General features: G+C 42.2%; 1 protein-coding gene and 1 long non-coding RNA gene across 4 annotated transcripts in view; one reads left to right on the forward strand and one right to left on the reverse strand.

Moving 5' to 3' along the window:
- The window catches only part of BMPR1A (bone morphogenetic protein receptor type 1A), a 215331-nt gene extending 198859 nt beyond the window's left edge, over positions 1–16472 (reverse strand). For both annotated transcript variants that reach the window (XM_003418596.4, XM_010598256.3), the window contains exon 1: positions 16258–16472. The gene's annotated coding sequence lies outside the window, so the exon portion shown is untranslated. The remainder of the gene's footprint in view (positions 1–16257) is intronic.
- A 515-nt stretch (positions 16473–16987) lies between these two features.
- Positions 16988–25077, forward strand: part of LOC135232272 (uncharacterized) — a 54787-nt gene continuing 46697 nt past the window's right edge. For both annotated transcript variants that reach the window (XR_010322799.1, XR_010322798.1), the window contains exon 1: positions 16988–17734. This is a non-coding gene — a long non-coding RNA (uncharacterized LOC135232272). The remainder of the gene's footprint in view (positions 17735–25077) is intronic.

Raw genomic sequence — 25077 nt, forward strand, 5'->3', positions numbered from 1 at the left:
TCAATCACGTGCAGATTAACCAATGGCTGAACTTCTATTCTTCCTCTTCTTTATAAGCTTCCTTGTAACTAGCCTACTTCAAGCCATTTGCTTTTTTTTTTTTTTTTTAAGAATCTGAGTGATCTCCCTATATGGATATAGAATAACTGCTCAGAATAAACTTTGTTTCAATTTCTTTGAGTTTTGATTATTTTAATATTAGTAAACTCCTTGATTTCACTTTATACTCAACTTTGAGATCCATTTCTGGGATAATCGGCAAAATCCAATTCAACTTACTTTTTATTTACGCTTAGTTGTTGTTTGCCCTTGTTGGTTTGAACAATTAACCTTCGTTGGCCTCAGGTTCTTGAAGTACAAAACAGGAAAAACAACAAAATCTCCTATTTCAATTTCACAGTACTACTGGTATACAGAAGTACTTTGCAGACTCCAAGGTGGATATAAATAATGTGAACAAAAATACCGCATACTTTCAGAAGGTATCAGGATTCGATTTAATTTTCAAGGTCCCTGGGTGGCAGAAACGGTTAAGAGCTTGTTGAAAGGTGAGTAGTCTGAACCCACCCGGAGGCACCTAGGAAGACAGGCCTGGTAACTTGCTTCTGAAAGGTCACAGCCTCGAAAACCCTGTAGAGCAGTTGTACTCTGCACATATGGGGTCGCCATGAGTTGGAATCAACTTGATGGCAACCACCACCACCAACATGATCAGACAGAATCAAATTTGCCTTTTCAAGATGAAATTCTCTCTCTTTTACAAATATTCATCTTCGCTAACATTTATTAAACTATCACCATGTGGCAAGCAGAGTTAAGTGCTTGACTGCACTCATTCATTTAGCCCTCACAAGTAACCCTGGGAGGGGGTACCATTATTACCCTCCTTTTACATATGAGGAATTAAGGCTACCAAAGATTAACTCATGTGGCTCAAGGTCATAAATCTAGTAAATAAAGAGCAGTGGGGTACGGAATACAATAAATATGTAGCTAGACAACTAAACAGTACAGCCAAGGTTTACTGAACCTTTTTAGTTACTTAGAATCCAGATACAGTCGTCCCTTGGTATCTGTGGGGGACTGGTTCCAGGCTCCCCAGCCCCACGGATACCAAAATCCTTGGATGCTAAAAAAAAGTCCCTTACAAAAAATGGCGTAGTATTTGCATATAACCCATGCCTGTGCTCTCATATACTTTAAATCATCTCTACTTGTTTTTTTTTCCTACTTGTAGTACCTAATACAATGTGAATGGTATGCAAACAGTTGTTATAGGGTGCTGTATTCTTTAGGGAATAATGGTAAGACATGAGGTGAACAATGCTCCAGCCATTGCTAGAGGAGAGACAGAATCTGTGAGATGACAGGAGACTACAGCAGGGTGTGCCTACACATCACATCATTTGCATGGATTCATCTCTCATGGATTCAGTGTGGTGATAGGCGAACAGCAAACTCAAGTTTTGCTTTCTGGAACTTTTTCCAAATTTTCTGATCCACAGTTGGTTGAATCCTCAGATGCAGAATGGATACAGAGGGCTAACTGTAAATGGAAAGTCAGTGTAACCATATCAAAACCAAAAACCAAACCCAGTGCCATCAAGTCGATTCCAACACACAGCGACCCTATAAGACAGAGTAGAACTGCCCCACAGAGTTTCCAAGGAGCGCCTGGAGGATTTGAACTGCCAACCCTTTGGTTAGCAGCCGTGGCACTTAACCACTATGCCACCAGGGTTTCTGTAATCATATCAGATCCCTTTATTCTTTTAAGAAAGTAGTAACTTCTTTCTGTGAAGATTTTATTTACTTAACCTTAGCTGAACTGATTTTTTTGTAGTTTCTCCTCAAGGATGTAACCAGTGGAACCTGTACAAACCATTTACTCCTCTGTGCAAACTGATAAATTGCTAAGAAAGACCAGGAAAAAGTAATAAGGAAGAACAAAGGCTTAGTCAACACAAGCTAATTATGCTACTTATTAACAAACTGCATTATAACTGTAGGAATATTTGGGAGGAGAGGATACAATGAGAGAAGAATTGATGCATTTGAATTGTGTTGATGAAGTACACTGAATATACCACGGAGGGCCAGAGGAATGAAAAATCAGTCTTAGAAGAAATACAACAAAAATATTCCTCAGAAGCGATGGAGAGACTTCATTTTGCTTACTTTGGACACGTCACCAAGAAAGACCAATCAACTGGAAAGGACATCATGTTTGGGACAGGGTCAGTAAAAAAAAAAAAAAAGAGGAAAACCCTCAGTAAGACAGATTGACACAATTGCTCACCTCAAACATCAAATATGATTGAGATAGCAAAGGACCCGGTAACATTTCATTCTGTTATACGTAAGGTCGTGATAAGTTGGAGCCAACTAGAGGGCAACCAGCTACAACAATAGGAATTTCCCTTACTGCATTCTATTTCATTTAATAAATTTTGTTTTAGGAAACCTATTTTAAAAAATGCTGTTTAAAAAACTTAACTTGTACTCTTTACATTTAAGATACTTAATTTTGTTCTCAAAGAAACTTCATTTTGCTTATCCTTTGCCCAGTCAGAAACATCCGTCTTGCCATTAACAGATAAAAATATCTGAAGATTTTACTTTGCTCACAGCACTGCATTAGGTACTGTTAGCAACGCAAAGTATTTTAGGACAAAATTCAGCCACCAAAGAGCTTCTAAGTTGAGAGTAAAAGACACCTTAAACTTTTATTTTTCAATACTCTTACAACAAAGTAACTTTTATTTTTCACAAATAAAAATAAAAAACAAACATGCCAAAGAGAGCTAATACCCCAAAATCCAAAAGACCACTTACAAATAAGTTAAAAAAAAAACTAGAAAAACGGACAAAAGACAGAAGAAATGCAAGGAGCCAACACACACATAAAACCCTTCTCAACCTTACTCATAATCCAAGAAATACAGATTAAAACTATAATAACATTTTTCAGTTGGCAGACTGCAAAAGATGTTATATTGTTAAAGATGTGAGGTAACCGTTAAACACTGTCGGTTGGAACGTAAATCAGTAGAAAGATTTTGCAGGGCAGTTTGGCGCTATCAAATCCGTGTGGCTTAAAGTAAATCCATTTCTAAGGCATCAGCCTTAAAAAGTCTCATAAACCTACAGACTAGAAAAAAATTTGGGGCTATGGCGTATCTGACAAAAGTCTAATTTCTAAAAAAATCTATACAGAAAAACCCAGCACCTCTACAACAAAAATAATCCAATTAAAAAATGGGCAAAGGATATGAACAGACACTTCACCAAAGAAGACGTTCAGGTGGTTAACAGACAAATGAGAAAATGCTACTACAGAAATGCAAATCAAAACTACAGTGAGATACTACCTCACCCCAACATTACTGGCACTAATCAAAAAAATCAAAAACGACAAATGTTGGAGAGGTTGCAGGGAAATTGGAACTCTTATGCACTCCTGGTGGGAATACAAAATAGTACAACCATTTCAGAAAACAATACGGTGCTCCTTAAAAAGCTAGAAACAAAAATATACCATCCAGTAATCCTACTCCTACGAATATATCCTAGAGAAATAAGACCCATCACACAAATAGACATAAGCACACCCATGTTTGTTGCAGCATTATCCACAATAGCAAAAGATGGAAACAACCTAAGTGCCCATTAACAGTTGAATGGATAAACAAACTATGGTACATACACACAATGGAGTATTATGCAACGATAAAGTACAACCAAGAATCTGCAAAACACCTCATAACATAGTGAATCTGAAGGGCATTACGCTGAGTGAAACAGCTGAGTGAAATAAGTCAAATACGAAAGGACAAATAAAAATAAAAATTCAAGAAAAGGTTTACACAAAGAAAGAAACAACCTTTGACGGTTATGACGGAGAGGAGGGATGGGGAGGGGAAAACATCAACTCAACAAGATAAGTGGTAACTTTGGTGAAGAGTAAGACAGTATACAGTACTGGGGAAGTCAGCACAACTTGACCCAGGCAAAGTCTTAGAAGCTCCACAGACACATTCCAACTCCCTGAGGGACAGAGTTACTGGGCTGAGGGCTGGGGGCCACGGTCTCGGGGGACATCTAGCTCAATCGGCATAATAGTCTATAAAAAAAAGTGTTCTACAACAGACTGGTGAATAGTGCCTGGGGTCTTAAAAGCCTGCGAGCAGCCATCTAAGATACATCTACTGGTCCCATCCCAGCTGGGGCAAATGAGAATGAAGGACTAATGGACCACAACTATATAACCTCCACCACACTGAGCCCAGAACAACTAGATGGTGACCCAGCTACCACCACCAACTGCTCTGACAGGGATCACAATATACAACCTCCACCAGACTGAGCCCAGACCAACTAGATGGTGACCCAGCTACCATCACCAACTGCTCTGACAGGAATCACAATATACAACCTCCACCTGACTGAGCCCAGAACAACTAGATGGTGACCCAGCTACCATCACCAACTGCTCTGACAGGAATCACAATATACAACCTCCACCAGACTGAGCCCAGAACAACTAGATGGTGACCCAGCTACCACCACCAACTGCTCTGACAGGAATCACAGTAGAAGGTCCTGGACAGAGCAGGAGAAAAATGTAGAACAAAATTCAAGTTCACACACACAAAAAAGACCAGACTTGCTGGTCTGAGAGACTGGAGAAACTTCTGGAGTACAGAACCCGGATACCCTTTTAACTCATTACTTAAGTCACTTCTGAGGTTCACCCTTCAACCCAAACCAGACAGGTCTATAGGGCCAACAATAACATACACGAGGGATGTGCTTCATTATTCAATCATGTATACAAGACTAACGGGCATACCAGCCCAAAAGCAAAGACAAGAAGACAGGAAGGGACAGGAAAGCTGGACGAATGGGAACAGGGAACCCAGGGTGGAAAAGGGGAGAGTGTTGACACATCATGGGGTTGGCAACCAATGTCACAAAACAATTTGTGTATAAATTGTCTAATGAGAAAGTAATCTCTGTAAAATTTCACCGAAAGCACACACACACACACACACACGTATCACAAGATATGTACACACATCACAACATTGTTTATAATAGAAAAAAAATCTAAATATTCATCAATAAATAACTGGTAAATAAAATTAAGATATATCCATAAACCCCCAAGTGTCACTTAGCTACTAAAAAGAATGAGGAAAACAGCTATGTACTGACATAAAAAGGTATCTCCCTATATTTTCAATAAAAACAAAGTTAAACACAAGGATGTATAGTATGACTCTATTTTTGCAGACGGGGAAAGAAAGAAGAAATGAAGGCAAGGAAAAAGAAAGATTATAAGTATCTGCATACTTTTAACAGCGGTTATCTTGGAGTTGGGTTGATTACAGAAGATGTTCACTTTCTACTTCATTTCTGTATTGTTTGAAATTTCAGCCACAAATATGTGTAACTTCTGTAAACAGGAAAAACAAAAGGTTCTATGGTAATACACAGTTAGGAAAACTATATTGGAGTTTCAATATGCATATTAGCATATCAAATGCTCTGAGAAGGCTTACGGTAAAGAAATTTAGTATGTTTACTATGAAGTTGGGTAAGTGGAGTAGATTCCGACTCACAGTAGAACTGCCCTACAGGGTTTTCTTGACTGTAATCTTCACAAGAGAGATTTCGAGGTCTTCTTCCCGCAGAGCAGCCCCCTGGGTGGGTTAGAACAGCCAACCTTTAGGATACCAGCTGGGCACATAACCACTGGGCCACCAGGGCTCCTTACTATGTTAATATGTACAAAAAGGTCAAAATACTACCTTTAAATAATGATGGACCAGAAGAGCTAACCTTTGAGGACAGCTTCATAGAAGAGACAGGATTTAGGCCAGATTTTGAAGACTTTTGAAAGGCAAAGAATAGGGGAAAAAAGTCAAAGGCAGTGCTGCCCAATATAATGTATAATTTTAAGTTTTTCTAATGGCCACATTCAAAAATAAAAAGAATTCAGGTGAAATTAATTTTAATACCATATTTTAATCAAGCCAATGTATCCAAAACAGTATGATTTCAATATGTAATCAATATATTTCAAAAGCGTAAGATATTTTACATTTTTTTTGGTACTGTCTTCAAAATCTGGTATGCAATTTAGGCTTTATAAACCAGCCATACCAAACCCATTGCCATGAAGTCGATTCCAACTCATAGTGACCCTATAGGACAGAGTGGCTGGTAGATTGGAACTGCCAATCTTTTGGCTAACTACTATGCAACCAGGGCTTCTACAGACTTTATATTACAACTCAATTCAGATTAGCCACATATCCGGTGGTCAACATCACAGGTCTACGGATTCTGAACTAATACCCAGAACTGAACATTTAAGGTGACTTTTCAGAATCGACTCGACGGCAGCGGGTATTGGACTATAAATAAGTGGTAAGAAATGAACGAAACAGATACGATGGACTGGGCCACAGCAGAAGACCAGTCTCAGATAATTTGCGTCTTATACTTTAAACAAGTAAGAAACCAGGGTTAAAGGGATGAAGACTAAAGTACTGTTTCAGAAAGATTAACTTGTTTTTCCTTACTCAGATACACGCACAAATTCAACATGCAGAATCTTCCCAACTTTTTTATTATATGAGAAATTACTAGAGATTTGGTATGTACTTAAAACACTTCTGGATACTTGCTACTGAGATATTTTTATTTCATGATATTTTAAAATAACTTTTTGAAACATACAGAGGTTTTAAGAACTTCAGAAAAATTTAACAGCTTTTACTTTAACATTTCCTTTAGCAGCTTCTTTCAGCTAGGGATCCAAGATATTCTTAATCAAATACAAATTTTAGACACTCAAGACCTATGCACTCCTGGAATTTATTACAAAGAATTATACCTGCTAAAAAACTACCTAAAATTTTAATATACATAAAACAGTAACACAACAATGCCCAGTCCCCAGATTTCCTAACTTCAAAATTGAAAGCCCATACATGTAACATTTCAGATCCTTTACCAAAAGGCTCAAGAGAAAAAAATTAGGAAACCAGGCGTGGAAAGAGTACCACTAACCATTCTTTGTTACTTATAACAACTGTCGAGGCAAAGACTTGGCCGTGAAAAGTCAGAAATCCAGGGTGTCATGAGAAATGACAGCACTACTTAAAAAAAAAAAAAAAGCCCCACTGCCATCAAGTCAACTCATAGTGACCCCACAGGACAGAGCAGAACTGCCCTCATAGGGTTTGCAAGGAGCAGCTGGTGGATTCAAACTGCGGACCTTTTGGTTAGCAGCTGAGCTCTTAACTACCGTGCTGCCAGGGCTTCGAAAGCATTACATGACCTGCAATTTCAGTGACCACCTGCTCTGCACTAAAATCATGGATTTTTTTCTTTTTAGCAGAATATTATCTTAAAGTTCACCAAGTCCCTTTCACTTCTTGAGATAAGGAAACTGAGATCTAGATAGGTTTAGTACAGTGCCCAAGATCACACAGCTATTCAGCGATAGAAACAGTACCAGATGTTAGTCTGTAAGAAACTAAAAGTCAAAACTTAACCCTTCTGCTGCTTGTTTATCCTTTTTTTTTTTAATATTTCCTTAATTATCCACAATAGACATACTGCTTTAATAATTTTTTAAAAAGAGGTAAGAAATGTTTGCTTTAAAAACTATTGGGTGCTTCCTAAAACATTCTCCCTCTTCTTTCTTCACCTGAGGGTTCACCCTATAAAGTCAATTTCTCAGGAAAGCTTTCCAAAGCACCTGTACCCTAGAAGGTCAGATTCCCTTCGTATACACCCTTACAAGTGCCTTGTGCTTCCCTTCTGTAGATCTTAATATAACTAAAATTAAATAACAACTTCTGAAATTACTCAATGTGTATCTCTCTCTACCTAGGTCTTAAACTGATGTTTCTCAGGGCTCTGTTCTAGGCTCTTTGGTGTATATACCAGGAGTTCTTAGCATGCAACTATACACAAAACAGTTATATTTGTGTAATTTTCTTCAGATTCTGGAAGAATAATCTTTAAAAAGGGTAAGAATGAAAATAGAGCAATTTATGTTGTTTATCTGCCCAGGGCCATCCTTTCGTGGAGGAAACCACCACTTCCCCATCCCACAGGGTGTTCGGAAGGCCATTAGCCACAGGGTTTAACCTGCTCTTTGGCTGCTCCAGCGGGCACATAACTCAGACTTGGCCAATTTATGGTACCCCCATACTCCATGGAGACCTAGTAAGAATTTCTCCGTGAGACAGAATATATGGACCTGGAAAAAAGGCGCCCTCTTGAATTCACAGCAGTAACACCCGTATAAGCCTGGAGTTGCCAGTGGTTCTCTTCTCCTGAGAAATCAAAGTACCTGCCTGAAAATGAGGCCAAAACAGTGAAGAGTAGAGAAGACATACCCCGATTACATCATTTGAGCATCTAGATTCAGTCGCACCTATTTCTAGTCTTTTCAAAAACATGAGGGTGGAAAAAGCCTTCTCCTCCTATACAACTCTCGAGTTGGCTTTCTGTTACTTGCAATCAAGAGTCACTTGAGAGACCCACCTATTACCCATTGTTGGAATTACAATCCATATGGTGATCACTTCCAAATATCTACTTCCAATCCAGATGTCTACCACCAAGAAACTCCAGACCCATTTACTCAATTCCCGAGTGGAATTACCTCGGCTGTCCCAGATGCCTCAAGCTCCATATGATCAAAATTAAACTCACTACTTTACCTGGCACACTGGCTCTCCTCTCATTTTTCATTTCAGTGAACAAGACAGGTACCCTTCTTTCCAATGCGGAAACCAAGAGGTTATTCTTGCCAATCCTGTTTCTTCTCATCCCCACAGTTAACTACCAAGTCCTGTCAATTCTAGGCCCTAATTATCTGCCCCCATCCTAGTATGGACGAGGACGAAACAGACTCCCCACAAGCATCAATAGCTTCAGTCTTCCTTTCTTCAAACTGATTCTCCACTATCCCTAAACTGCAAATCTGATTATTTTATCCCCACACTCCTTCCTAAGTCAACAGCCAATTATATACAGCTAGAGCAACAGTCAGGCTCAACAGTTTCACACGTCATTAGTGATATAACGAGAAGTCCTGTAACTCAACAGTTAAGCACTTGGCTATTAACCCCAAGGTTGGTAGTCTGAACACACCCAGCAGCTCCATGGGAGAAACACCTGGTGATCTACTTTGGTAAACATCACAGTCAAGAAAACCCTCTGGAAAACGATACTGGTGAAGAATGAGCTTCTTGGATCAAGTAGACACACTGAGGGAAGGAGTGTGCTCTCTCATTATTGGGAGAGCAATTAGGAGTATACAGCAAGGTGTGTATAAATTTTCGTATGAGCGACTGACCTGATTTGTAAACTTTCACTTAAAGCACAATAAAAATTATAAAAAAGAAAGAAAACCCTTTAGGGAAGTTCTGCCCTGTCACATCTGGTCACTATGAATTGAAATCGACTCAATGCATCCAACAACAATGGTATAATGAATCCATACCAAGACAAAAGAAGTTTCACTGGAAGTATAAAAGTAACAAAGATCACAGTATCAGAGTAGCTCAGATTCTCCTGTTTTCAATAAAAGATACATAAACCAATGGATTAGAATTGAAAGTCAGAAATAAACCTGCATATCTATGGTCAACTGATTTTTAAACAAGGGTGTTAAGTGTATCATTCAGTGGGGAAAGAAGAGTCTCTCTAATAAATGGTGCTGGGAAAACTGAATTTCCATGTGCAGAAAAACAGAACAGGATCCATGTCTCACACCACACACAAAAATTCAAAATGGATTAGGAACCTAAATATGCTAACTAAAACCATAAAATTTTTTAAAGAAAATGCAGGGGCAATGCTGTCGGGCCTAGCTTTTAACAATGGATTATTTAATAAAATAACACAAGCACAAACAGCAAAAGACAAAAACAACAAATGGGGCCTCATAAAAATTAAAACTTTTGTTCATCAAAAGACTACCAAAAAAATGAAAAGACAGCTACCAACTGGGAGAATATCTTCAGAAACCATATATCTGACAAGAACCTAATCATCAAAATATATATAAAACTTCACTTTAACAACAGAAAGACAAATAATCTAGTTATAAAATGTGAAAATGACTTGAATAGACATTTCATTAAAGGGGACATTCAAATGGCCCCCAGACACCTGAAAAGATGCTCAACTTCTTTAGCCATCAGAGAGATGTGAATACAAACCACGGTGGGATAGCCATTTCACTCTCACTAGGACAGCTAAGATTTAAAAAAGAAAATAACAAACGTTGACCAGAATGCGGGGAAACTGGAACCCTTATCTACCGCTGGCAGGAATGCAAAATGGTACGGCTGTTGTGAAAAACGAAAACAGTATGGCGGTTCCTCAAAAAACTAAAAATGTAACTACCACATGACCCAGCAATCCCACTGCTAGGTATAGACCCAAAGGACGTGAAAGCAGACTCAAGACTTGTACACCAATGTTCACTGCAGCACTGCTCACAGTAGTGTATGTTTTGCTGTGTATATTCTCGACAATAACAAACTAAATAAAAAATTTAAAAACCTGATATACATTAAACTATGACTCAGTAAAGTATACAAATATATTTTTGTATCTATTTTTTAACTAAGTGTATCATGGCTGTCAATGACATATAAATACTGGATATTGTTTTAAAAATGACCCACATAATTGACCATCACAACTCTCCCATAACCCTCCCTTTTTATGGGTTTTTTTTTTTTTTCATACCATTTTGTGAGAATTATCAGCTCTTGTAATTTTCAGATAATGAGCAAAAGAAGAAACTAGGAGAAAAAGTACAAAAAAACTGGGAGGTCAAGGTGCCTATTATCCACACTTGTCTACCTACTTGAAAGGAACCCAAGTAAAAATAAGTATTTATATTGCCTGAAACTTTTCACACATTAAGGAAGTTTAATAAGCATTCTCTTTTAAATTATCTTTTCATAGTGACAGTCAAGCCTTAAACGACTCAGATGTGAATGTGGCTGCATTTAAATTCTTTCTTCCCAATGTCTAAATTGAAGAAAGGGACGTTATGATTAGGGAGAGGTACCTTATTCATCAATTCTAAGATGTATATATTTTTTATATTTTAGCATCTCTAAAATTGGGATGCATCTTACAATCGATGGCTTCTTATAATTAGCTGGAAGCACATTTTCTTTACAAGTGACCTATAAAATTATGATGCATCTTACAACATGCATAATTCAATGCAACTCAGCAGTTAATCTCTTAAGTGCTGAAGAGTTGGACTGACCTGACCAATACGGTCCTTGAGGTATTAAGAAGGCAATCTATGACAGCATAAAAACTAGTAAAAAGTGGGAGAGGGAAGGACAGGAAAGGGTTCCTAGTCCAAAATTTAGCCAGAGAGAACAGCCTTTCTCTCCACAGCTCCCTGATCCCAAGATGCAAAAATCAGATCAGTACCATATAGTTCAATAGGCTAGAATGGGACCTTCCCCATTTATTCACTTTAATATGCAACAAAATCAGATATAAGCCCAGCCTGCAATCTAGTGGCAGAACCACTAATTGTATAAAAATACCTATAAAACACCAAATGACTCATGGAACTGCACACATGTGCATATTATTGTACAGAAATGGTACTTCAATAAAATTGATTTTTAAAAAGACAAATGAGTAAATGCATTAAGAAAATACTAGCTATAAGTCAAATTCAAAACCAGGGATTCCATCCAGAGGAAGAAACTGGGGAAGACTTCACAGAAGTGGTGAATTTGAAATGAGGCTTAAAGAATGGATAGGACTTGGACACATGGCAATTGGCCATATAAACAGTCCATGTAGAGGGAGCAGTATAAGCAACAGCAGTGGAAGGAGAAAAAAGGAACACATGCACCGAGCAAAATCAGTGTAAGGTTAATACAACAGAACACTACTCAGCCACAGAGAAATGAAATTCTCATACATGCTACCACTTGGCAGAATCCTTAAAATATTATGCTGACCAAAATAAGTCCCAAAATGACAAATATTGTATGATCCCACGTACCTGAGTATCTGGAGTCCCCAGGAGGAACAAATAGTAAAGCCCTTGGCTACTAGCCAAAAGTCTGGTGGTCTGAACTCACCCAGAGGCACCTTGGAAGACAGGCCTGGAGATTACTTCCAAAAGGCCATAGCCTTGAAAACCCTATAATGCAGTTCTACTCTGCACACATGGGGTCCTATGACTCAGAATCAACTCAAGGGCAACTAACAACAACATACGGATATCTAGGACAGGCAAGTGTACAGACCGAAGTTTATTAGTGGTTACCAGGAACAGGCAGGAGGGAGGGGGAAAGGGACTCATCGCTGCCAGGATGCTGAGCTTCTTTAAAAAACAAAAAACACACTGCTGCTGCCGCTGCGCAAATTCCAACTCATAGAGACCCTTCCTGACAGAGGAAAACTGCCCCATAGGGTTTCCAAGGAGGGGCTGGTAGATTGAAACTGCTGACCTTTTGGTTAGCAACAGAGCTCTTAACCACTTCGCCGGCAAGGTCCCGTGAGCTTCTTTTAAGAGTGATGGAAAAACCTGGACAGGGACATGGTGATGCTTGCACAGCATGACGAATACAGTCAATGCCAATGAGCTATGCATGTGAAGAATGCCGAAACGGCAAACGTTCCGTTACACACGCCCTTACAATTAAAAAAAAGAATTTAGGAAGAACTCCATCAGACAAACTGGGTAACGCAAAAGTGACAGCAAAAAGATCATAATATTAATCTAGGTAGGATGAGAACCTGATTCAGAATTAGCACCAAAAAAAAAAAAAAAATACTGAAAAAGGGAAAATAAACAAATACGGCAGAAATTTTAAGGAAAACAATGAAAATCAAATATCACTAGATTTGAAAACTCGATAAAGTAATTTTCTGGAAAAATATGAAGCACTAAAATTGACACAAGAAATAGAAAACCTACGTAAACCAGTAATTATTAAATAAACTGAAATGGTATTCGAAGCTCTCTTCAAAAAAAAAAAAAAAAATCTAGGCCCAAATGGTCTTATAGGTGAGGTGTGCCAAACTTTCAAAGGACAGCTAATCCTAGTCGAAACTGCTGCTAAAGACAGAAAAACAAGGAAAGCTGTTCAACTCATTTTACAAGGCAATTACGACCCTGATTTTAACACTTTTTAAGGAATCGACTTGAGGGCGGTGGAGTGGGTACCAGAGTAAGCACGAAGAGACAGGAAAATAACATAACAATATCACACAAAAAAATCAATAAACGTCAATTACTGACAAGATATCACAGAATGCAGAAAAGTTTGATTTGCTATGACATCAACAGAAATAAGGACCACCAGAGAAGCATGTTTGGTAAGGAAGGGGATTTCAGTCTGACCGAGAACAGTCAGGCGGACATATGCATAAAGCAGTTGGAAAACGAGGTTTCAAGCACAGAACAGAAAAATAGAAATTTGAGATTTATTCATATGGAAGGGTCTGAACAATAATGTCAAGGACTAGAGACAAAGAGAAAGTGATCTGAAAACTGAAACTTGAAAAACACACATCAAGGCAGGAAGGAAGAAGAAAAGGCAGAAAATGGACAGAGCCAAACAGTCATAATGTCACAGAAGTCCTCGTTTTCATCTAGTTAGTTCTCACACATCCTTCCAAATTGTCCTGAGTTCCAAGGTAAGATTTTTAAGGAGGCCTTCCCAGATTCCCCCAGCACCACTAGCACCATAGCAGACTCCTATTTTAAGTTCTGCACTTTAATTATAATCACAATTACATAAGTCATTCTTAAACATGTTTCCCCCAAGAGATCCATGAAGGTTAAGAATCACATCTCTTGTTGCATCCTATTACTTTGCAGAGTTTTGGAATACACCAAGTGTTCGTTGAATGAAATGTATAGATGTATGAAAGCCAGGGAAAGGCATTTCAAAATGTGAGGTCAATACAGAAAACTCAAGGAGAGAACTCAGAAAAGGTGCTTGAATGTGTCGATCAGGTTATAGACAGACAACCTTCAAAAATAACCCTTTTGGCAGATTTGTGAAGATGAAATTCAGGTAACAAGGGGTTAAGAAGTGAATGGGTGGCCAGGAAGTAAAGGCTGGAAAAAGCAGACTACTCTTTTAAGAAGTCTGGTTAACAGTGGTGATCTCTAGAGGTGGGATTAATAACTGAATTGTAATTTTACTTCAATTTTGCCCTGTTATGCAATTTTTCTTTAATAAGCACTATTCGTTTATTTAAAAAATTCTCTAATTTTTTTACATTTGAAAAGGAAAAGCCGCAACAAGACAGCCTGAGGCAATAGCTCACTCAAGGTAAGGTTTCAAATTCAGAAAATCTCAAACACATTGGAACTTTTAAGAATTCAAAGACAACAGCGGGGATAATTCGTGCCCTATAAAGTAGAAAAAGAACAAAACGAATAAGGTGTTAACCAAGGAATAAGTACAAAAAATATTCTTCCTCTGAGATGGAATCCAGTAAGTTAGGGTTGGGAGAAGTGAGGAAAGTAGGAAAGGCCTGAAACGCGTTCTGTGGAGAACACTGGAGGGTTGGTGCCAAACAGGCATAGAACGCTGGTTCTTTAAAAATGCATCGTAAATTCCAATCAGCCTTTCATTAACTCAACCAAAACCAAAACAAAACAAAACCCCACTGTCGAGTAGATTTCGCCTTATAGCGACCCTACAGGACAGGGCTGAACTGCCCCACAGGGTGTCCAAAGCTGTAATCTCCATGGAAGCAGACCACCACATCTTTCTCCCGTGGAGCGACTGGTGGGCTGGAACTGCCAACCTTTCCGGTTAGCAGCCGAGCACTTAACCACTGCGCCACCAGGGCTCCCAGTCATTAAATCAACCCATTCCTATATCTGAAAACTGCCTGTATTTTAGCTTTAAATTTAAATAATCAATTCTGGTTTACAAACTTTTTACTTCAAAAACTGAAAACAATGATAAACATTAACATTCTACTTTAATTCAGAGTTTGCTTAACTACTCCTACAAGTAAATACAGTAAAGGAGTTGTTTTCAACTTAAACAACAAAATAGCGATCAAGTATGAGTAACTGAAAAATGCTCGCCAACGTATAAGTGTTTGGGGAAAGTTTTCAAACTCATCGCAAGCCTCACTTTAACAGTTCCTGAACAGTATGGAATATCCTGGGTTCAAACCCCAGCTCACTTAGGCAAATTATGTACCCTTTTGAGTCTCGGATTCCTCCTCTTAAAAATGTAGAAGACAATAACTATAGTCTATCATAAGGATTAAATGACGTAACACAGGTGAATGTGCCAAGTTTATTCTATGTCCTCAGAACAGTTGTTAACCGTTTAAAAGAGGAAAAGCCGCAGCATTCTGACCAAATTAAAACGCACGAAAGAGTGCAAGTCCCAAAAAGCCAGACCCTCACACATGGCACATTATTTTTCTTCCCTGACGCAAGCTGACTTTTTTTTCTAGCCAAATCTTTCCACTAGGAGTCTGGAAAAACAAAAAGGTTACGCTCGATGCAGCAGAAAAGTTTTCAGGAACTGAAGTGCAGAATCACGACAGACATGGCAGGGAAAGTCAACAGGTGAACCGACACGAGAGACCTCCGAGAGACCTGGCACCTTCTTTTCAAGTTCTGAGGGAGGACTTAAAACTCCTGGTTCCACACCCACATGAAGCCGACTTTTTATTTCTTCCTCTTTGCAGACGTGTATGGAGGCAAATCCCAAGTATCAACCTCGCAGCTACAGGGCGAGGGAGGTGAGCGCCTTTCCCATTTAAGGATTCAAGCCGCGTTCTTGGAGGCTGCTTTCGCCAACACCGCCTTCCCAAACTCGGGCCTGAAACCCGGGGCGGAAACAAAAGAGGGGCCGGGCGGCGGGACGCCGCGGGAGCAGGAATGACACGAGATCCGGGGAGTCTGGGGAACCGTGGTCTCCGGGGCAGACAGTCGAGGTGGGGGCCGGGGCCCAGCTGGCGCCGCGGCCTGAGGGGCGCAGCGAGGCGCAGACTCAAACAATCGAGGGCCGCGGGGGCCCTGCGGACCGACCCAGCCACCCCCTCGCCGGGGCCCTTGCCGTCGCCGCCCGGGCCTCCCCGCGCGCCGGCGCCCTCAGAAACTTCGCGACCAGCCCCGCGCCAGCCCCTCCGCCGCGGCCGGGTCCTCCCCGCGCGCACACGCACTTTCCAGACGAGCCAACTCACCCGGACCCCGGGGAACTCATCTCCAGCCCGCGGCGCAGAGCAGGGTAGGCGCGGCGAGCCGCCGGGGCGCAGCGGGGCCCAGCGGGGCCCCGGCTCGGCCTCCGCCCTAGCGTGCAGCGGCCCCTGGCCCGGTCGCCCCTGTCGCAGCCGTGTGATCCTCGTCTCGCGCGGACGGACGCGCCGGGGCCCAAGCCTTCCTGCCGCCCTCCCCGCCCTCCTCCGTCGCCCAACTCCAGCAGGCGGATTCCAATCTCGGCAGCCGCCGCCGCCGCCGCCGCCACTCACACGGGGGCGCGGCGCGGGTGTGGGGGCCGCGTGGGGGAGGGGCGGGCCTCGGCGAGACTCCGGCGCCGCGCGCGCGCTCTGGGAGGGCGCCCGCCAGCGCCGCGCGCACCCAACCCAGGGCGTCGGCCCCGCCCCGCCCCCGGACTCGAAAGGAGCCGAGCGGGCAGCGGAAGCGGCCGAAGGGCCCTCGGAGCGCGGCGCCCCGCTGCCGGGGAGGGAAGCGGGCCGCCGGCAAGGGGGCGCCGGGCTGCGGTGGGGGAGCGTCTCCCTCGCCTGGCCCCACCGGCCCCTCCTCACTAACCAGCCCCACCGCCGCCGCGGTGGCGGGGGCTCCTTCGCCGCCTCCTCGCTCGGCCCAAGACGAGCCGGCCCCGAGCTCTCCGGAACCCGCCAGTCCCGGCGCCGCCGGGCGACCGTCGGGGGACGCCTGAGACGCCGCCCCGGACGGAGCAGCTGTGGCGGAAGCGCGGGGACACGCCGGCCGCGTGCTGCGGCGGCCAGGGACGCCGGTATCTCCTGTGCTCCCGGGTTTCGTCGTGTTTCTCCCTTTTCCGACGTAGGCTCGTGATACCCGTGAGCACTAGTCACCTGCTTTGTTAAATGAGCCTAGTCCTTCCGACTGCACACACCGCGGCGGGCAACTGCCGGCTCCTGCGACAAAGGAAGGAAGGATGCAGTCACCCCTGTTCATTGTTCACCCAGCCGCTCTCCAGCTTCTCTTTCTGGCGCCTTGCCAGCGAGCTGAGGCACAGCCAGGGAGGTGGAGGTGGTCGGTCTCTGCGGAGGCGGTCGGTCTCTGCGGAGGTGGTGGGTCTCTGCGGAGGCGGTCGGTCTCTGCGTGGGCTGCCAGCCAGGCAGCGTCTCCTCCCCTGGGGTCTCCAAGGCCCCGGCCGCTCGGGTTCCTGGGCGCTGCCAGCCCGAGAATTCCAGAGGCGTCAGATAAGGGGCGGCATGAACCCAACGGGACTGAAGTCAGCCGACTAGAAATAACTCCCATCTCTACCTTTGGTTCACTTTTGTGACCTTGTATCCTTCAGGAGGCTCATGGGAAGTGTAAATAATTGCCACTACCTCTTTTCTTTGATTTTCCTTCATTTTTTTGTGGAAAATTCTGTTAAAACTATCCAGTGTCACGTGACGAAAAAGGCAATAGACTCATTTTTGACAACCAAATATGACCTTAATCTCCTCGGTAAGTATTTCAACGAATGTATCATGTTAAATTAAGTCTCTTTACAAAGTATACTTTAAAAAAAAAAAAGTCTTTGTAAAATCTCTCTTAAAACTGTGGGTAAAGAGAAAAAGGGAAAGATGAGAACGTGCCAGACACTGGAATTTGTTTTTACACACATTCTCCCCTAAAGAGATGTTTAGATTTAGAACTTTGCCTAAGAGGCTTGTTTAAATGTTTACATTTCCTTACGTTCTTGTTTAAATGTTTTTCCCCAACTTTTATTCTGTCCCCTTTTTCTCTTTTTACCTACCTTTGTCCTTGAGATAGCTCAGATACTCTCTGTAATTCCAAATTACTTTTTGTTTCTGTTTCCTTCACTGAAGTTCTGAGCTCTTTAGCATCTTAGGTTTGAAAGTCGTGGGTTATACAGCTTCTTGCCATGCAAGAAGTTATCTATGATAAAAGAGTTTCTTTACATCAATTAAAATGTGTCATTTTTCTTTTTCAAGTTTCCTGCATAGTAAACTGCTTTAATTATAGGGGAAAGGGTGAACTTTTGCTCAACAAATTTCAAATTGATCAGCCGAAGAACTCATTGATGTATGCTGAGCAACGTTTCATGGCAGAGAAAACCATGGCAAGTGGTTATTATGCCTTTACAGTCTCGTTCGATTTTTAGACATTTGAATCAGTCTATAAAATAGCCAAGAATCTGAGGTTGGAACTTTAATTCCTTACGTTTCCGAAATGTACAAAATCAGTGTTGCCTGGCTTGTGTTGTATGCCACTGTGGAATGGGAGCAAAACTGAGGCATCAGTGTTTAAGTCTTGATGTCTTTGGCCATTTCTCTACAAAAGAATCCACTTTTCAAATCTTTGGGAATTTTTTTTGATGTCCATTTGCTCTCCTTGGGCAGGGCCCACCTACTGCCTAGTTTTAAATCCAGAGCGGATCACAGCAGGCTACCTTCCGACAATAGAGCAGGGCCTGCTGCTCTCACTGGTTCCTAGCATGTGTATGCATTCCAGCCTGTTTCTCCAGTTGGCCTGCCCACTAAATGAACAAAGCAGCCAGGAAGTCTGAGGAGACATCTGGGCACGTATGGTCTGGCACCCAAGCTCAAAGGCAACACCCCAAGGTCCAAAATTAACATTCTTCAATGTGGTGGTGTTCCTTTAAGTAGGTTAATAGACCAGGCTGAAAGTGGGCCTTTTTCCTTGCACAGTTAGTTTGAGGTATAGATCCCAAGAGTGGTAGTGACCAGTGACGTCGCATTAGTTGGGAATGGTAGTAACCCAATTATTAGGTCTTCCTAAGACTGGCACCTTTTCATAAAAGCCTCGGCTCCTCAAGGAGGTCCTCTCTGATGAGCTATCATATTAACACCCCATCACAGCCAATTTCATTTCTTCCATACCACTCTTTACTATCTGAAATTACCTTGTTCATTTACTTACGTGTTTATGGTCTCAATCCCTCTGCCACTAGAATGCAAACTCCATGAAAGCAAAAACCTCGTCAATCTTATTCTTAGTTATGTGCCTGGCACATTATAGGTGCTCAATATTTGTTGCACAAATGAGACAGGTAAGGATAGAATTTCCCTCGAAGCATTTCTGAACTTTGTCACCAAGACTCTTCCAGATTTAGGGGTGTCATGGACTATGTTAGAAAGGGGGAAGGTTGGCCAGGGAAGCTCAGAATTATACCATCTACAGTGAAATGGGACTTCTGCCTTTAGGGATCCAAGTTCAATGCCAGTTAATCCATCCGGAATCATTTTTCTGTTGTAAAAACTTTATGAGGCAAAAGGCAGCACTAAGTCTTTGTAGGCATGGAGATAAGTTAGAGCCCACTAAAGAGGGACTGGTGAAGTATATATCCTTGATAGGGTGAAACTTCAGATTGGATTCAAACCGAATATTAAATGGACAAAAGGGTTTGGAAGAGTGGAGGAAGCAGCTACATCTTTCAGCATAGATACTACTCCATCTTTTTATTTACACCCCATCATGGTACAGAAGGACCAAGCCAAAAAAGAAATTGGATTTAAGAAAAAGATGGCTGTTTATAGTAAAATATGGTAATTCAGTGCACAAAAAGTTTAAAGATCTGAATTTGTTCTTTATAATGGTACAATATTTTCTATTTTTACTTCTGAACAACTTGCTCATTCTCCCCTAATTTAATTTCTCTTTGTTCCAAAGCACTTATTTACTATGATTAATAAATCACAGTAGGAAATATCCTCAGTAAACTCTCTTTTAATCACAGTAAATAAGTAGCAAAGTAGCCATCACTTGTTCATGGCCTCTGTAATCCTCCTTCCCCCACCATACCTTTACCGTAGAGCCCAGTCCTTTTCAGGACAAAGTCCTGAGGCAGGAGCAATTCTCAGGGCTCCATTCCCAGGCCCCTGGAACTTTTTTCAGTCTCCTGCGGTCCTTGCTATTTACTTGGGGAGCCCTGACCTTGGTGTCCTTCTGAGACTGATTCATAGCCCTTGTCTTGTACTCGAAGCACTGGCCTGTTAACCTGCCCAGAATGCCATTATATCTGCCTGTTGTCTAGACTCTGAGTTTCACCCCTACAACACAGACTATGCCCTAATAGATACTCCCGGTGGCAAAATGTGTCTGCCCACAGCTCTTTGTTCCTAGATTCTCTGCTTCCATGTCCACCCATCTGTTGGGCCTCCTCTCCCGCATTGCCTCAGGTTGGGCATCCTGATGCCAACTGCTCTCCTGGACTACCACCTGTTGTTTGCTCACAACTCTCTGGCCATCAGGTACTGCCTAGAGGACTGGGGCCTCCCCACCCTAGCTCCCACTCAGCCTATGGTAAATCTTGTCATTCCCCAACCTGTAGCAGTTCACTGCCCTGCCTTTCCCTGTCCTGAGATAGCAGTGGGTTTATGATCTGTTACATTTTTATTATTTAGCCAGATAACAAGTGTGTGTGTATATATATATTTATGATTATGTACACACATACATTTATACACATACATATACATGTGTGTGTGTTCTGAAATGAAAGCCGCCCCATATCTGATTCTACTTACTACTAGATACTGATTCTGCTCAAGAATTCCTTTGGGACTAGTAGTTCAGAAATTCCAGTGTCTGGAGCTTAAGTATGATTACCTTGTAAATGACTAGTCAGAGGCAAGGTGCCATGATAAAGCTATAAGCTAAAATAGCTGGGGAGATTTAATCCCAGGCCAGGAATGCAGGGTCGTGAACAGCCATACTGTACCTACTGTGCGTGGTCTACACAGTTACTGGGATGTGTTCCTAGGTGAGTGCTGGTGTGGTCCCCCACTATGATCAAGATACTAGCTTATCCACCTCCACATATGTTGGGGGTATCTATTGCAGGTCATGACGTCAGGAACTGTCTTATTCTCACTCCATTGTATCCCTAGTATCCAGCATGCTACCTGGCACACGAGTAAGTGGTCAATAAATATTTATTGAATGAATGAAAACACTAGGCATTATGATGGGCTCCTGGCCTATAAAATCTTACAGTCAACTAGTGAAAATAAAACAGGTACATAATTTCCTCATTTTATGTTTGTTTCTGAGTCAATATTTATTGACGTTAAGGTAGATGATAGATCGTCGTGTTCCCTATTGATAGTTTGCCCTCACTCCTATTCCTTTTTATTTCTATCAGCCAAGGCAGATCTTTTTACCTCAGTATATTTGAGGATTAATGGCAAAGCACCATGATGAAAGGAGCGTCTACTAACAAATGATATACATGATAACAAGCAGCTGGATTATTAAATGACTTTAAATTCTGACAACTCATTTTCAATAAATAATGTTTTTTAAGTTCTAGAATTTATGTTCTAACACAGTTTCCTCATGGAAATTCTTTCATGGGGAATATAATCATTTTTAACCAGTAACTAGTACCTGAGGAGGTCCTGGCAGCATAGTGGTTAAGTGCTACAGCTGCTAACCCAAATCAGTGTTTCTTTTAAAATGTAGATTATTTTCCATTTAGTTTGCTCCAAAAACTGATTGCTGTTGAGTCAATTCCAACTCATAGTGACCCTAAGGGGCAGGGTAGAACTGCCCCATAGGGTTCCCAAGGAGCAGGTGGTGGATTTGAATTGCCAACCTTTTGGTTAGCAGCCAAGCTCTTAACCACTGCATTACCAGGGCTCCATTTAGTTTGCTACCTATCCTAAAACCCGTCTTTCTCACTATAAACCCAAATTATATTAGCTATCTTCCTAATTGGAAACCCTGGTGGCATAGTGGTTAAGTGCTATGGCTGCCAACCAAAAGGTTGGCAGTTCAAATCCACCAGGCGCTCCTTGGAAACTATGGGGCAGTTCTACTCTGTCCTGTAAGGTTGCTATGAGCCAGAATTGACTTGACAGCAGTGGGTTTTGGATCCTCCTAATTGATCATTCCCTCTCTCAACTGATCTTGCCCAGCTTCTCCAGATTTCTCTTAATGAAACACCACTCCATCAAAATCTCGGAAACACTGCTGTATGGCAACTTTCTGTTGGACTGGTCTCCCCACTTCCTCTAGAATGGACCATATATATTCATTCACCCCTTAATGGCATTCTCCTGACTGCAGTGGCCAAGTACCACCTTTTCAGGAAGCCTGTTCCATAAACTCCTTAGGCCCTTCTATCTGTAGTTTTTGTCACTGACTTTTTATATGTCTAACTGTTCTAATACCTTTCTCCCAAACAAGATTTTATACCTCTATTCAGTTTCATGTGAATAAGTGCATCCTGGGCTCCTGGCCTGAGGAAGGACAGTTTTGGAGGTGCGGGCAGCACACGGTATCAAAATAGCAGGCCCAGGCCAGGGCCTACCATTGTAACTATTGAAATCCTTGCCTCTGCTAATCCATTTGATTTGAAGGCCCAAGTGGAAGGGGAGGGTCACAAACTCCTTGGGGTATCCGCTGTGCTGCTCTGTCTCTCTAAGTCAAAGAGGTTGTACCTGTTCCTCTTTCCTTTCTACCCTCCCCAACCCCACAGTTAAAAAAAAAAAAAAATTTGCCACAGAGTCAATTCTGACCCATGGTGACCCCTTGTGTGTCAGGATAGAACTGTACTCCATAGAGTTTTCAATGGCTAATTTTTCAGAAGATCACCAGGCCTTTTTTCTGAGGTACTTCTGGGTGGACTCAAACCTTCAGCCTTCCAGTTAGCAGCAAGCAAGTTAACCATTTGCACCACCCAGGGACTCCCCCCGACCCCTGGTCACTAGTCTTCCCATATTATACAATTGCTATAGTCATTGTGGGCACCACCAGGGTTGCTGCATTGCACAACTGCACGGGGTTTCATTCACCTCATGCTCTGTGTGGATGGTGTTCCCTGGAGTTGTGCATTGTGAAACCTGTACCTGGTCCTCCTGAGCACCTCTACACTATGAACCCACAAAGTGCTACTTGAAGCTGCAGGCAGGGAGCCTAAGGTATACTACAGAAGCCATGAACTGGGTAGGAAGGAGTGATGGCTACTTTGTAACAATATCCTCAGTAATCTTTTTTTTTTTTAAATAATATTTTACCGTGTTTTCAGTGAAAGTTTACACAGCAAATTAGGCTCCCACTTGACAATTTCTACACAGATTGTTCTGGTGATATTTTACATTTTTCACAGTGCGTCAGCAATCTCTTTAATTGTGTTCTGGTTGTTTTGTTTCTAGTATTCTAGTTTCCCTGCCCCCTTATCTTCTCATCTTGGCTTTAGAGTGATTGTTGACCTTTTGGTCTTATATAGATGGTTTTTTAATGGAACACTGTACTCATAATAGCTCTTATTTTGTGTACCAAATTGTTATTTCACTAAAAGGTGACCTCGGGATAGTTGTGACTTGAGTTTCAGAAAGTATCTCAGGGTGATAGTCTCAGGGAGCCCTTTGGTCTCAACTGGTCCAGTAAGTTTGGACTTTCAAAGGATTTTGAGTTCTGTTTTATATTTTTGTCCCATTCTATCAGGGTGTAAAATTGTAGTAGCAGTAACTAGCGTGAGAACCTGTCTTACCTCAGGGGGGAGTAATGACCATGATCAGCACAAAGCTGATTCCCATAAGGTGGAGGTCAGAGACACCTCCTCTCTCCAACCTTTTTTATCGTTTCTGACACCAGCTGTCCTTCCCATGTGCTCTTGACTTCTCTTTTGGGTTTGTTGATGTGTTGCGGTGGCTACACAGAACTCACACCCCACACTTACAGTTATCAAACAAAAACCAAACTCATTGCCATCAACTCAATTCTGACTCATGGTGACCCTATAGGACAGAGTAGAACTGCCCGGTAGAGTTTCTAAGGCTGAAGGCTTTACGGAGGCAGACTGTCACATTTTTCTCCTGTGGAGCGGCTGGTGGGTTTGAACCACTGACATTTTGGTTAGTAGCTGAGCAGTTAACCACTGTACCGCCAGTGCCCCTCTGCTGACAGTTAAGTAGTTTATTAAGGAAGTAACAGGGTACAACCTGGGATCAGGATCAGGAAGCATATAGGCAAAGTACCCCTTCAGGACAGCACTCACAGTTCCTCTCAGCCCTCTCAAAACAGATTCTTTTTGGCCCTGCTGTCTGTCACCACCGACTCTGCTGCTGGACCCCTTCTGGGCCTATCACCATTTTCATCGTTACAGCCCTTGACCCGTGTTACACCTCTTTTAGGAGGTTCCTTCCCTCCTCTGTCTCTCTCTGCCTCTCTCTCTGTCTGCTTCTCTTTTCTCTCTTCCTTCTGCTTCTCTTCCTGCTTTCTTTCTGAAAAACTTCTGTGGTTGGCTGCTTATGTGCACAAATTCCTGGTCAACTTCAAGGCATGGCCCTCCCACTAGGGCCATGAACTGACCAATCCCCTCACAGTAGGCCACAAATACCTCATTTGCATAATAGGCTACAGACACTTCATTTGTATAGTTTATTGACCAATCCCTGCAAGGTGCATACCACTCACAGCAGAGGCTGCAGCCCGGGACCAGAGAAAAGTATCAAACCAACTTGTTTACAGTTTATCCAGGAAACGTCAATGTCTTAGGCTGGGTTCTCTAGAGAACCAAAACTGGTGAAGTGTATACAGAGAGAGAGAGGTTATCTCAAGGAAATGGCTCATGTGGTTGTAAAAAAAAAAAAAACGAAAAGCAAACCCATTGCTATCAAGCTGATTCCAACTCATAGTAATCCTATACAACAGAGTAGAACTGCCCCAAAGTGTCTCCAAGGAGCACCTGGCAGATTCAAACTGCCGACCCATTGGTTAGCAGCCGTAGCACTTAACCACTACGCCACCAGGGTTTCCAGAGGCTGGCAAAATCCTAAGTGTATGGGTCAGGTGTCAGGCTGGAGGCTTCTCATGAC

Source organism: Loxodonta africana, chromosome 8 (assembly GCF_030014295.1).
Source record: "Loxodonta africana isolate mLoxAfr1 chromosome 8, mLoxAfr1.hap2, whole genome shotgun sequence".
Lineage (NCBI taxonomy): Eukaryota > Metazoa > Chordata > Mammalia > Proboscidea > Elephantidae > Loxodonta > Loxodonta africana.